We start from the raw sequence: 14,522 nt of genomic DNA, 5'->3' as shown, positions 1-14,522 counted from the left end.
CCTCCAAGGCAAAGGATCTCAACCTTGCCCACCCGGGGGAAAACAAAGCAAAACCCTCGCCCCGATCCACGACCACACACCGCACTTGGGTAGCAAAGCATTGAGCCTTGCAAGGCCTGGAGTCGAGGAGTTGCATTGCTCCTCTCTCCGGTAAAACGGCGCCCAGCTGCGGCAGCGATCCTACTCCCCTGGGAGTAAGGGGCTTTGAAGCCAGCGAGGCTTAAGGCCGGAGTAAAGAGGCACTGACAGATCTTGAGGGTGGGGTGGAGGAGTCAGTGTGCCCACGTGTTAATATAGGGTGGGTATCTATCTCTGCTTCCCTCCCCTTCCCCCCCCCGAAGCATTTTGAAACGTCTTGCAAAAAGGGTTCACCAAACCAGACACACCCCTTTCCTAACACCGAGCAGACAGATGTTTCTTCCAGAGAGGGGAGGGGAGACCGGCTATCCAGATGTTGCTGGACTCCCAACTCCCAGCAGCTCTTGGCCATGGTCGCTGGCGGGGGGGGCGTCAATAGCCAGATGTTCCTCCCCACCACCGCAGCATCTGGCTATTCAGATTACATTTGAACACGGCTCCTTCCTTTCACAGCCTTTGCCTTGACAGATCTGTAGCTCCCATCAATGCGTCTTTTAGAAAAAGAAAAACGAAAGAAGCCAAGAGCGCACCCCAGCTACCCTCCCATCTTGTAGCAGCGCGTTCCGTAGGTGGAAGCGTTGCGGGGCAGCTCCTTTCTCGCGCCAGTCAAATTTATTGGCCGATTCTGGCTTGGTTTATAGGTTGTTGAGACATCCTCTCTCCCCCCCCTTCCTTAATAAATAAATAAATAAATCACTCGGAATCTGACACCCACACCCCTCCCCCTCTCGCCTTCTGCTCCTTCCCAGGTTCCTTCTCCACTCTCTTCCACCCGTTTGAAACGGGGAAGGGAGGGGAGGGCGTGGCAAAGTCACGTTTCATGTTTTTACAAGTGTCTAAATAGCTACAGTGTATGCAGTCCAAAAAGAGAGAGAAGGGGAAAGCAGACCCGCCTTCCGGAATAGACTCGCTCCTTTGATATTTTGGAACCAGATCAATGTCTCCAAATCTCCCAAGAACCTTTTATAGCTTACATAGGTGTGTTCATACGTGTGATTTTATATATATATATATTTCTTGCAAGCCGAGAGGGAAAAACTATTCCTTTACTTAGGCGTACAAGACACGCCCCCCACCAGTTACTTGCGAGTAGGCTTACTGATTTCCCTCCATTGATTTTACGGATGTTCCCACAATTATCACGGAAAAGAGAGGAGAGACCAAACCCTAGGAGGACCTAGATGCATGCACTCCTGCACAAGCCCCTTCCAATGGGGTTTACTCGCGAGTAAGTTCTCTTCTGCCACAAAACCCTAGCGCTCGATCCTCGATCTTTAATGCATTTGCAGAACTCGGAGGAGTCGGGGTTGGTAAACGATTTATAGACCAGGATAAAGAAAACGGGCAAGATCCGGCCAAAGGTGAACACCTCCCAGTACCATTTTCCCCCGGTAGAAGAGAAGCGCACCCCCCGCAAAAAAAACCTAACCATGCTTAGGCCCACACGGGCTTTGCTTCCAAGTAAGTACGCGCAGGATTTCAGCCTTAAAACGCGGTTGACCTTGGCAGGATCGTGTCCTGAGCCCTGAAGACGCGCCCACGGTAGCCTAGGTGTTAAATTTAGCTTCCCCAAAACAGGATGCAGTAAAGAGATGCACAGCATTATCTGAAAGTCGCTTCAGGTGATCAACAGCAATGGCAATTAAATTAGGCTGTTCCTCGGGGCAGAGACCTGCGTTCCCATCGGTTTAAAAGGCACAAGCGCGCAAAAAGTTCCCTCGATGGCGCTCCACAAATTTCTCTGTCCCCCTCCTCCGCCTCTTATTTAAATATAAATCACCCCTAAATCCCCCCCCACCCGATTTCTTGCGAGAAACCTAAACAGAAATAAAATTGCCAATTTGTATATAAAAAAGCAACCCTCACTCACCTTGCAGTTCTTCTCTGCTCATCCAAGATCTACAAAGAGGCCGTCGGCGCGGTGCGGAGACCTGGAAGCCCTCTCCCCCCAGATTGAGGTAATAGATCAACTCACGCTTTCGGGAGGGTGTTTGGAGGGGCTAGATCCCAACGGCCTGCAAACCATGGGGAAGAAAACAGGGAGCAGAAGGGGGATCTTTTCTTCCCCACCTGGATCCCAGTTCCCTAAAAAAATTCAAGTTTCTGGCCTTTTTTTCCCTTCAAATTTTCTTGCCCCTTCCTTAATTTTTTTCTCAAAGCTGGCTTCCAGAGAGATGGAGACGGTGGGCTTGTTCCTGGCGGTTGGAGAGTCCAGGCGCCCGCCGCAGAAGTTGCTAAGAAAAGTTGAAGGCGGCGCAGCATCAACAGGCAAAAGAGGGAAGGGGGAAAAAAAAGTCTCACTCTCTCTCTCTTTGGTCCGGGCTGAATGGAACTTCTATCTCAGGCTCGGCGGCGGCGGCGTAGCAGCAGCAAGCAGCCTCAGCAGTTGGAAGTAGCGGGTGGATAATATTTTCCAGACGTCTCTTGCCTCTTTCTCTCTCTCTCTCTCTCCCGTCTTCTTTTCCCTGCCTCCCTTTGGCTGCTGAGATTCTGCCTGCTCCAAGTTAAGGGGTCTCTCTCGCTTTCTCCTTTTTTTTTTTAAACCAGTGAAGGCTTGGAGGTTGTTTTAATAGGGTGGAAAGGGTGGGGGGGGAGAGGAGGAGGAAGGAGGGAGAGAGGGAGGGAACTCCTGTAAGTTGGAAGGGGGGGAGAGCGAGAGAGAAGAGGGAGAGAACTGCCCATTCAACAGGACCAGTTTAAACTCGAGTGAATTCAATTAAATTAATTGCAAACAGAAATTGCAAAAAGAGAGAGAAATACAATACACATGTGTTACTACCACCTGATTTCCTCTTCGTGTTAGAAGGGGTGGAGGAGAGGGGAGTTGGGCTTTTGAAATCCCTCCATTCCGCCACTCATTTCACCTCCCGGAATCATATTGTATGTTTTGGGTAGTAAATGATTTCTGGTGCACATTGCATTTTTAAAAAATATATATATTTTTAAAAATCCAGGTTTCATATTTTCCCCCTCCTTCTCTTCTCAGGAAGTGGGCTGGAGGGATTGCTTCTCTGATGATTTCTTAATTCATTGGAATTGCTTTACACAAGCTGGCTTTGCTTCCTTGATCCAGCCCAGCTTTGCGAGATAATAAGGGATATGGTTGGAAGGGACTCCAGGCGATTGGAAAGGAGAAATAAACCCATTCACAGTCCCTCGGCCAAGGAGCCTGGCTTTGGAGAGCAAGCCTGGAAGAAGGGGGAGGGGACGGCAACACGAAACAGTCCTTGAAATCATCTTTGCATCAGAAGCTCTGGTCCCAATCCAGCCAGGAAGATCCATGTGCAAAACTGGGCTTTTCTGTGCAGGCAGCTGTTGGGAACATCTTGATATGCAGACACATGGCAGTGCCATCATGTTCGTTTGAGGCCCACTACACTGATTGGCTTTTTGATGGAGAGGAGTGGGTGAATGCACCCCCCCGCCATCGTGTTAGTCGTGAGTTGTGTGGTTCATGACTAAATGTGCATGACTAGATCTGAACCAGAACCTCTCCATTTCTTCCTTTAATTCAGGTGAGGTGAGAACCTGTGGAACGCAAAATGTTGCTGGACTCCAGCTCCCATCATCCCTCACCTTTAGGCCATGCTGGCTGGGGCTGATGACACTAGGAGACCACCAATAATTGGAGGACCACAGTTTGCCCACTCCCAATATCGATCATCCCCTTTAGTTCTCATGTCCTGGGTGTGAGTGCCAAAACAGGACCACTCACACACAAATGAGAGGTGTTGGCAGGTTTGCGTGAGTCCTGAGGTTTGGAAATGTAAAAGGTAAAGGTAAAGGTACCTAAAGGTGTCCCTTTACCTTTACTTACCAGGGGTAAGGTAAAGGAGCTGCGGACTCAAAAAGGTTGAAAACCTCTGCTGTATACTAATAAAGGTAAAGGGACCCCTGACCATTAGGTCCAGTCGTGACCGACCCTGGGGTTGCGGATCTCACTTTGTTGGCCGAGGGAGCTGGCGTACAGCTTCTGGGTCATGTGGCCAGCATGACTAAGCCGCTTCTGGCAAAGCAGAGCAGCTCACGGAAACGCCATTTACCTTCCTGCCAGAGCAGTACCTATTTATCTACTTGCACTGGCGTGCTTTTGAACTGCTAGGTTGGCAGGAGCAGGGACCGAGCAACGGAAGCGCACCCCGTCGCGGGGATTCGAACTGCTGACCTTCTGATTGGCAAGTCCTAGGCTCTGTGGTTTAACCCACAGCGCCACACACACAACACCCCCCCTTTTGTGGGGAGACATCCTAAGGGACTAAACCCCAAAAAGCAGCCCATTGAAAACACAGCGTGCTCCGTGACCCACAGATGGATGAACAGGATGAAAAAGATAAGAAAGGAAATGGAGAGCGTAGAATCCTGAACAGGGAGCCCTACGCATTGCAACATATCCCCCCCCCCCCGACAACGATGATTGATTACTTATATTTATATCCTGCCCATCTACACAACTGTGCCCAATACACTTAATGAAATGAATGGGGAATTAGATCAGTCCTGTTAACAATTTTGCTGCTGCCTTCTGCTTGCTTACATCAATATTGTCAGCTGAGAGAAATGGAACTGCTGTGATCAATCAGTGCCCCCCTTTACTCTGCTGGTGTACAGAAATAATGACTACTAAATTCCTGTCAATTCATGGTACTTTTTCATATATATATATATATTAAACATTATTTGTGGGGGTGATCGCTCTGCATTTTCCCTGCAACAGATTTTCAAGAAAACTGACCACCACCAGGTGGCACTGTTTAGAAAATTATAAGCCTTGCGGTTCCACTGGTCTTGCCAAAGGTCATATGATTTCTAATATTTTTTGCAAATATATGCACATGGACCCGAGTGAAAAGCTTGTATCAATCTGCCTCCCCTGAGGTTGAATGGCAGAAAAACGCCAACTAGCTGTAATGCGTCAGAATGGCTTCTCTTGACAGTTCCCATTCATTGAGCATCTGGTTCTGTTAAACAGGCATGCGGATTGTCTTCCCTGACATTTCCCCTTATTAGTATGTGGGCAAACTCCCCATAATCTGCTTCAGATAGAATCCTGAGCGAGCAGTTTGCTTCCTGGACATCTGCTGGATGTCCAGAGGAAGCTAACCCTGAGGAAGGATGCAGGAAACTTTCAGCCGAAGAATCAAATCAGCATGTGGCATTCACGCCTCCTTCCCCAACCACCTGGTCATGGTGCTGCAATGGCAGCAGAAGCCAAAAGCTGGCAAAATCCTATGCCTTTCTATGCAACTCTTTCTTTGCCTTTCTGCGCAACCCTTTCATAAAGGTTCTGCAGCCACGGCAGGTTCTAGTCTCTAGGCCAGGCCTGCCAAACCTCAGCCCTGGGGTCTGAATTTGGCCCTCCAGTTCTCTCTTGGCTGGCTCTCAAAACTCTCCTCAGGCCACAAATCTTCCCCAGCCACATCCGTTCTCACCCCTTATCTCCTTAAGGGTTGCCATATTTCAAACAGTGACGTTTTTGAGCTATTTTAATGGAAAATCAGCAAAGACGACACTGCTAAAATGGGTTACTGTACGTCTGGATTTTCCTGGACGTCATTTTCTGACTTCTGCCCAGACATTGCTGCTGACTGAGGTATTCAATGTAGGTCTCGGAAATTCTGGACATATGGCAACCCTATGTAACTCCCTCCTTAAATGTTTTTTGCTGGGCTTTAATGCATCCTTTTTAAGAAAGCAGAGACATCACCTTGCCGACAAAGGTCCATATAGTTAAAGCTATGGTTTTCCCAGTAGTGATGTATGGAAGTGAGAGCTGGACCATAAAGAAGGCTGATCGCCGAAGAATTTATGCTTTTGAATTCTGGTGCTGGAGGAGACTCTAGAGAGTCCCATGGACTGCAAGAAGATCAAACCTATCCATTCTGAAGGAAATCAGCCCTGAGTACTCATTGGAAGGACAGATTGTGAAGCTGAGGCTCCAATACTTTGGCCACCTCATGAGAAGAGAAGACTCCCTGGAAAAGACCCTGATGTTGGGAAAGATGGAGGGCACAAGGAGAAGGGGACGGCAGAGGACGAGATGGTTGGACAGTGTTCTTGAAGCTACCAACATGAGTTTGACCAACCTGTGGGAGGCAGTGGAAGACAGGAGTGCCTGGCGTGCTGTGGTCCATGGGGTCACGAAGACTTGGACATGACTGAACGACTAAACAACAACAAAATGCATCCTTGGGGTGTAAGGGGTATTAGGAGAGGAATAGTACCCCCGGTGGGGGCACGTCATGCTCCTTCGGGGTAGTTTGTCCACCTTTGGTCTCCACTCAGTTCTCACCTGTGGCTCCTAGGAGCTATCAACATGCAATAGCAGCCACACCCTGGGAAGAGCTTTGACTGGCTGGCTAAACCGGGTGAAGGTAGCCAATGGTTCTCAAACCCTCTGTGAGTTAGGGACTTCCCCTGCATACGAAGACAGGCTCCAGTGGATTGTGTGGCCAAGACAATGGTGGGACCAACAGGCAAGGCACACGATTCTGCACACTCATTTTAAAATAAGCATTTTTAAAAGAAGGAACTCCTGGCTTTGTGGGTAGCAAAATCGTGAATAGCATCATTCTTCCCAAAGGCTCAAGGGGGCCAACACGCATTGATTTCACTTCCCTCTGTGATGAAAATTATTTCATGTGAAAATCTGTCAGGAAATGCTGTTCCTAAAATGCATAGGCATATACACACAAAACAAAACCTGTTATAAAATTTATTTATTTATTTTTTAAAAAACTACTCAAGAGGTGAACTAAAAGTGGGGGTGCTCTGATATTTACCTGTGGAAAGAATTTGGCCTGTTAGATTTGGAACTTGGCAACCTCTTAACGGTCCAGTACTTAACCCCTTTTGTTTCTCCTTCATGACAGCAATAATAATTGGCTAGCTTCTGATTTCAACCTTTTTATGTGTGGGGGTTTTTTTGTGTGTGTACAGCTTTATGTAAAACTGTTGTACACCACAAACACACAAGGAAGAGTGACATATCAGTGTTTCTATAAATACAAAAGCAAACCCCACCCCTGTAAGGAAGATAAGATGAAGAGAGAGCTAAGTGAGCTTTGTGCCTGAGCTGCAAAATTGAGGACCTAATATATATATAAGGAGCTAAGGCTTTGACTTCATTTGCCTAGTGGTGACTCTGCTCACCAAATCTCCTTTGCTTCCCCACTTTCTGTCTCAGCCTTTAGCCTGCCCTGTAATAGCTTCCTCTGCCTGTTGGCTTTGCCTTCCTGAAACAGCCTTCCCTAATCTGATACTTTCCAGATGTTGCTGCAGTCCAGCTGTCCTCAGCTCCAGCCAGCGCAGCCCATGGCTAGGAATGATGGGAATTGGAGTCCAGCAAAGTCTGGAGGCCACCAGGCTGTGGAAGGCTGGTCTGGAGTCTAGCCCCCAAATGCATCCTCTGGAGAGGGACTCCACAAATCTGTAAGGTGTGTGTGGGGGGTGATCCAGGTTATTCACCGGCAGCTTAAGTTGATAATACTGTAGGGATGTTAGTCACCTATTTCAGACCTTGTTCCTGCTGCTGATCAGTCTTGATTTTAGCCACTTATATTGTTGTTGTTTAGTCATGTCCGACTCTTCGTGACCCCATGGACCAGAGCACGCCAGGCACTCCTGTCTTCCACTGCCTCCCGCAGTTTGCTCAGACTCATGTTTGTAACTTCGAGAACACTGTCCAACCGTCTCATCCTCTGTCGTCCCCTTCTCCTTGTGCCCTCCATCTTTCCCAACATCAGGGTCTTTTCCAGGGAGTCTTCTTTTCTCATGAGGTGGCCAAAGTATTGGAGCCTCAGTTTCATGATCTGTCCTTCCAGTGAGCACTCAGGGCTGATTTCCTTAAGAATGGATAGGTTTGATCTTCTTGCAGTCCATGGGACTCTCAAAAGTCTCCTCCAGCACCATAATCCAAAAGCATCAATTCTTCGGCGATCAGCCTTCTTTATGGTCCAGCTCTCACGTCCATACATCACTACTGGGAAAACTTATATTACTCTGCATTATTGTGCCCATTTTACAGATGGCTGAAAGACAGGGGCTTGCCCAATGCCATAAGGCCAAGTTGGAACAGGTGAGGCTGTAACAAGTGAGACTGGGATGTAAGTCAAAATCAACTGTCTGCTGAACTAAGTCAGCAGATAACGTCATTAATGCTGCCACACTTATATATGATTGAGTGAGTGATGTAAGTCATGATTGACTGTCATATTCTGACATGCTTTTGGCAACTGACTGGTTTTAAAGGAACGGGCTTTTAAAAAAAATCTGTGATTGTGAAGTTAATTGATGAGATCTGCACTGAGGCTGATGCACGAATTGACACTTTTGATTCCCGCAAATATTCATGGGAGACATTGGTGCATATGTAAATCCCTCCCTCTGAAATCCTTTAGACTTCAAACAGTGCTGTGTTGTGCTCCAGTTAATTTAATCCCTACTGAGAAGTCTTAGTTCACACTGTAGTATCTTCCACAAAGAGGAATCCTTGCATTATGCCAGATGGAACTTCTTGTCTGAGTTGCCAATGACCAGTTTATGCTAATAGAAGTTGTCAAAGTCCTCTCCTGTTTACTATAATCTGATGTGATCTGTCAGAAAATGTTCCTATGCATTTGGCCTTATCTGACTCCTCTAGGAAGAATTGATATGCTAACCTATTTGATTATGAGCTCGGAAGAGCTAATCTATTCAAGATGCTCAATTCAGAGGATCCCACCTTAAGGTGCCAAAGGGAAAGGAGAATTTGATAAAGGTCAGTCTGATTCTGACAGACCAAGCAAATAACCCTCCAAACATTTGATTCAGTTGAACTGCTTGGGCTTATATCATGAAATTTATGTACCACTTAAAAAGCAATTTAAAACATTTTAAAATGATTAAAATTAACAGTACAAGAGGTGTAAACTTATCAACATCTGTCTGGAAAGGCTTGCCTGAACAAAAATATTTTAAGTGGACACCTGCCTGTAAACAGAGTTTCAAATTGTAGGTGCTGCTACACTGAAAGTTCAGTTTTTTACAAGTGTGGAAGTATTATAAGCACTTTTCCCAGTTCTGCAGATCAAGCATTTGAGTGGGCATGGATGGAGTAATGTGATGCCATAAGTAAACTGTTCCCAACCTGTTAAGGGTTCACTGTACCAATAATAACACACTGAACGTGGCCTGGTATTTTCCTATTTTGATATTTCTGATTGAATCATAGAACTGTAGAGTTGGAAGAGGTCCAAAAGTATAAACATCTTTCCGAAAAGCAGAAGTAGCTTTTGTTAATGCTTAATGCTTTAATATTTCTGTGTAAACCTGAAAAGTTTATATCATACGCTATGTGTGTGTACATAAATAAATTTGGTGCGGAATATGGGCTACAGGATGAAATGACATTTGTTTGGGCTTTGTCGCTGAAGGGGATGATGAGCAAGACTAAGTTTGTTCTTGGTATAAGCTTTCGTTTGCATGCACACTTCTTTAGATACACTGAAACAGAAGTCACCAGACCCTTATGTCTGTCTGTCTGTCTGTCTGTCTGTCTGTCTGTCTGTCTGTCTCTCTCTCTCTGTGTGTGTGTGTGTCTGTGTGTGTAGTGGGAGGGTGGGGTGGGATTTTTATTAGGAGGGTAGTAGGAGATGGGTGATTGACTCAATGGGTACGGTTAACCTGTTGACGACTGTTAACAACTGCAATTAGCCCTACAGGAAAAAGCAAGGGATAGTATGCAGATGATTAGCATATGTAATGAGACAGGAATCCAATATCTCTATTAAGACCAGGTCTCTCCATAGTTTTCAGTTTAGTGGTAAGTTGTAATTCACCAACTTCTCTTTCAAGTCTGTTTCTGAAATTCTTTTGCAATAAGACAGCTGCTTTGAGATCCTGTATTGAATGTCCTAGGAGACTGAAGTGTTCTCCTCCTGAGAAAAACTCCACCTAACCCACCCACTATATATAAGGGTCTGATGACTTCTGTTTCAGTGTATCTGAAGAAGTGTGCATGCACACGAAAGCTCATACCAAGAACAAACAGTTGGCGTTTGTGTTAGACTCACATAGCTTGACGTGCTGCTCTAAGACAGCTAGACAGGTAGCAAGAGAGTGAGAGGGATGTATACATTTAATAGCAGAAGTACTAACAGGACTATGACTTCTGAAGATGAAGTTTTTTTAATTCATGGAAAAGCAGCCCATTCACTGTAGCTTTATCAGAACTCATTTACGGATTAAGAGTTATCTCTGCTGAAGTTTGATACTATCATTGTCTTCATAGCCTAAGGCATTTGCCTGCAATCCGTGTGTATCTGCACAGCTAATTTGCAGGTACTGATTGTGATAAATGGTGTCTTTACTTTTCTGGCCTTTGTATACATTCAAAAATGAAATCGGCCTCAGTTTTGGTGTCAATGTAAACATTTTTCCCATCACAAGAATTAAACCTATACTGATAATGTAAAAATGGTGCTTCTGTCTCAGATAACAACTCTTCCAGACCAATCTACTGTAGTTGTTTTTTTAAAAAAGTCATTATGGATATTTGAAGGCAAGGCAATAGCACATAGGAGAAATGTATACCTCGTCTTTCTATAAAGCCTTTGAGGCTTTTTGTGATTAAGCAGTGTATAAATTTTATGAAATGAAGTTTACATAATGTGTGTGTTTTAGGAGGCCCAATTTAATAGGTTGTTCCCACATGGGTGGCAGAGGTGGTAAAGGTAAAAAAGGTAAAGGACCTCTGCATGGTTAAGTCCAGTCAAAGGCGACTATGGGGTTGCCGTGCGTATCTCCCTTCAGGCAGAGGGAGCCGGCGTTTGTCCACAGACAGCTTTCTGAGTCATGTGACCAGTGTGACCAAACTGCTTCTGGCACAACAGAACACCATGATGGAAACCAGAGCACATGAAAATACTGCTTTCCTTCCCGCCACAGTGGTACCTAGTTATCTACTTACACTGGCGTACTTTCGAACTGCTAGGTGGCAGGAGATGGAACAGAACAATGGGAGCTCACCCCGTCATGGGGATTTGAACCGCTGACCTTCTGATCAGCAAGCCCAGGAGGCTCAGTGGTTTAGACTACAGCGCCACCCGCATCCCCCAGCATACCAACCCAACCAATAGGGCAGGGTTGAACCTATCACTCAAAGAGACAGTAGAGGAACTTATCTGATGTATCACGTGAAGAGACTCCAGAGGAGTTTGTTGGGTAAATGCTAGGATGTCCCTTAAGATGTTGATGACAACACACTTTGAGCTTACGTTCTTTGCAACAGTAGTATCAAAACTGCGCAAATATTTAGGGTTAGTTTCTACACCCATGGGGCACCCTTTAATTTATTATCACTGAATCACTCAAAAATTCACAGTTTTGAACCAGTGTGGTGTATTGGTTAGAATGTTGGACTAGGACTTGAGAGAGCAAGGTTCGAATCCCCACTCAGCCATGAAGCTCAATGGGTGACCTCAGGCCAGTCACCATCTCTTAGCCTAACCCACCTCACAGGGTTGCTGTGAGGATGAGATGGGGAGGAGGAAAACCATTTAGGCCACCTTGGGATTCCTGGAAGATAAAGGTGGTCCGTGACGCTGTGGGCTAAACCACAGAGCCTAGGACTTGCCGATCAGAAGGTGGGCAGTTTGAATCCCCGTGACGGGGTAAGCTCCCATTGCTCGGTCCCAGCTCCTGCCAACCTAGAAGTTCAAAAGCACGTCAAAGTGCAAGTAGATAAATAGGTACCACTCCGGCGGGAAGGTAAACAACGTTTCCGTGTGCTGCTCTGGTTCACCAGAAGTGGCTTAGTCATGCTGGCTAAATGACCCGGAAGCTGTATGCCGGCTCCCTCGGCCAATATAGCGAGATGAGCGCCACAACCCCAAGATCAGCCACGACTGGACCTAATGGTCAGGGGTCCCTTTACCTTTTTATAAACTAAATAAATAAATATCGTGTGGACAGACTCTATGGAAAGGCAGGTTTCTGAAGTGACGTGAAACCTCTCTCCCTGCTGCTTGAACTGGAATGGCTGCTTCCATTCGATGGCAACCCTCAGTTGGTCTCCATGTAGTCTGTGAAATGGCCATAAAATACCTGCCACAAATAGGCGTGCCGGCTGGGAAAGCGGAACGGCCATTTAGCAGCAGTTCTGGGTAACAATGTGATCACTATCAAACAGTGGTTCCCCCACAAAAGGAATACTTATTGCAGGGCAGGAATTTGGCTGTTTCAAGCCACGGCTTGTAGAGAACGGTGGCGGTGTCAGGAAAGACCCCGTCCGCTGGGACAGATGGACTGGGTTTGACAACAGAAATTATTCTTCGGTTCCAGCAAACCGCTGGGACAGATGGACTGGGTTTGACAACAGAAGTTATTCTTCCGTTCCAGCAAATCAGTGTTGTGACCCCTTTTTCTTTATTTTAGCACACTCTGTTCGTGTGTGGCCTCTTCCTGACCTGCCAAGTCTGCTCAGACGCAACTTCCTGCTTGTTTTTGCCCCTCTTTCCAGAAAGCAGTCAATCTTCATCTTCCCGGGATGCCTGTGTGGGCCTCTTGAGCTGGCCACAGCAGGAAAGACTCATCTCTCCAAAGGAGCCTTTCTTTCTCTTATCTTCTGAGTCCTCTTTGGGGAATCCTCAGACTCATTATCACTCCCCCTCCCCCGTTAAGTGGGAGAAACCAAAATGATGAAAGTGTTGCTAATTGCTCTGCAGACACCCATCAGTTATGACTGGAGAAGGAAGGGAGCAAAATGTTTATGGACTTTTGTTTATAGGGGGACCACTTACCAGTGGAGGGGGGGGGGAAGGAAGGATTGCATGGGGGGAGACAAAAGAGGGTGTGTATTTGCATAAAATCTGCACATGTCTGCTCTGACTGCTTTTTAGGTGCTAATTGCGAGTGGTCAACTGCAAGACTCTTGCTAGCTCTCCACTATCATTTAGGGTTCTTAAATCGTATTTTTTTCAGATTTCCAATATTTATACTGAATGGAAACAAAGCAATTTTACAGCAATCAAAGCCACATACGTAAAGAGGTAGTTGTGTGCAGTGCTTTTTTCTGGGGGGATGCAGGGGTACGCACATGCCAAAATATTTGTGAATCTTTGTACTTTTGTCCATTTACTGTACTTATTTTCCCTGATTTGAACTACTGTTTAAAATGGGGATTTTCCTTTTTTTAAATACATTTTTTTAAACATATCAGTTTCAACAGTCATACAACATAACTTCTCATCTTATCCAATATTTTAGACTTCCGTCAACATCTCTGCTGGTTTTCCATTCACTATCTCTTATTATGCATTTCCTAATTTCTAGATTACATTTAGTTATCCTTAACTAATAATTCTCCTCATAGTCTTTCTTGCAATATTGCAAATAATTCACCTCACAAAACTTCTTGCAACCCTACTAGCGTAATCTGTTCATCACAATTGCTTTTCAAATAGTTTGTAAATTTACTCCATTCTTCTGAGAATCTCTGGTTAAAATGGTGATTTTCTTGAGTCAAAATCAGAGTACCCCTAAACATTTTTTAAGGGGGGAAAAGCACTGGTTGTGTGCGGCTAACTCATGTTATACTGGTTTCACTGGCACCTACTAGTTGGATTAAAGTCCCGGAGTGCAATGCTGGCAAACGTTTATTGGGTTTTTTAAAAAATTCTCTCACTTACTGCCGCTGCAGGTCATTGGGCACTGTCGTTTTTTCCCAAACCAGTAGCATCCCTCTGCCTTTGTTGTTGTGAGTTTTAAAGGAGAAAGGAAGAAATTGCTGAAATCTGAGCCGTGTGACTGGATGGAGGAGAGGAGGACACAGGCGAGATGAGGTGGTAATTTGACCCTGCCCCGTATTTATCCATCTGAAGGAAGCCTCTTTGAACAGCGCTTCATCCTGGGAGCTCTCCAAAGTTCAAAGCAAAACTGAAGGAGAGCTTGTGTCACTCTGGGGCCTTAATCTAATCACAACGTCCCCTTTGATTTAGAAGTCCACTTGGGAGGTAGGCAATACCTCTAGGGAGCCTCTGAAATAGGGTGGTTTAACTTATTGCTGTTTCTCCCCACTTTCCCGCACAAGCCAAAGGGAGAAGGATAGGCAGGCAGCAGATTTGTGGGATCAACTTTTATTTTGTTTTATTAGAACCCCAGAATCCATCCATAAAGATAAAGGGACCCCTGACCATTAGGTCCAGTCGTGGCTGACTCTGGGGTTGCGGCGCTCATCTCGCTTTATTGGCCAAGGGAGCCGGCATACAGCTTCCGGGTCATGTGGCCAGCATGACTAAGCCGCTTCTGGCGAACCAGAGCAGCGCACGGAAACGCCGTTTACCTTCCCGCCAGAGCGGTACCTATTTATCTACTTGCACTTGACGTGCTTTTGAACTGCTAGGTGGGCA

At 46.0% G+C, this 14,522-nt stretch overlaps 1 protein-coding gene across 1 annotated transcript in view; it reads right to left on the bottom strand.

Annotated features, from left to right (window-relative positions):
* Positions 1-2,665, bottom strand: part of HAS2 (hyaluronan synthase 2) — a 39,914-nt gene extending 37,249 nt beyond the window's left edge. The window contains exon 1 of the mRNA XM_081918855.1: positions 2,009-2,665. The gene's annotated coding sequence lies outside the window, so the exon portion shown is untranslated. The remainder of the gene's footprint in view (positions 1-2,008) is intronic.
* Between the last annotated feature and the right edge of the window lie 11,857 nt (positions 2,666-14,522).

This window comes from Podarcis melisellensis (assembly GCF_964234715.1).
Source record: "Podarcis melisellensis genome assembly, chromosome: 7".
Classification (NCBI taxonomy): Eukaryota; Metazoa; Chordata; class Lepidosauria; order Squamata; family Lacertidae; genus Podarcis; species Podarcis melisellensis.
Note: the sequence above shows the minus strand (reverse complement) of the source record. Positions and strands in the feature narration are given on the sequence as shown.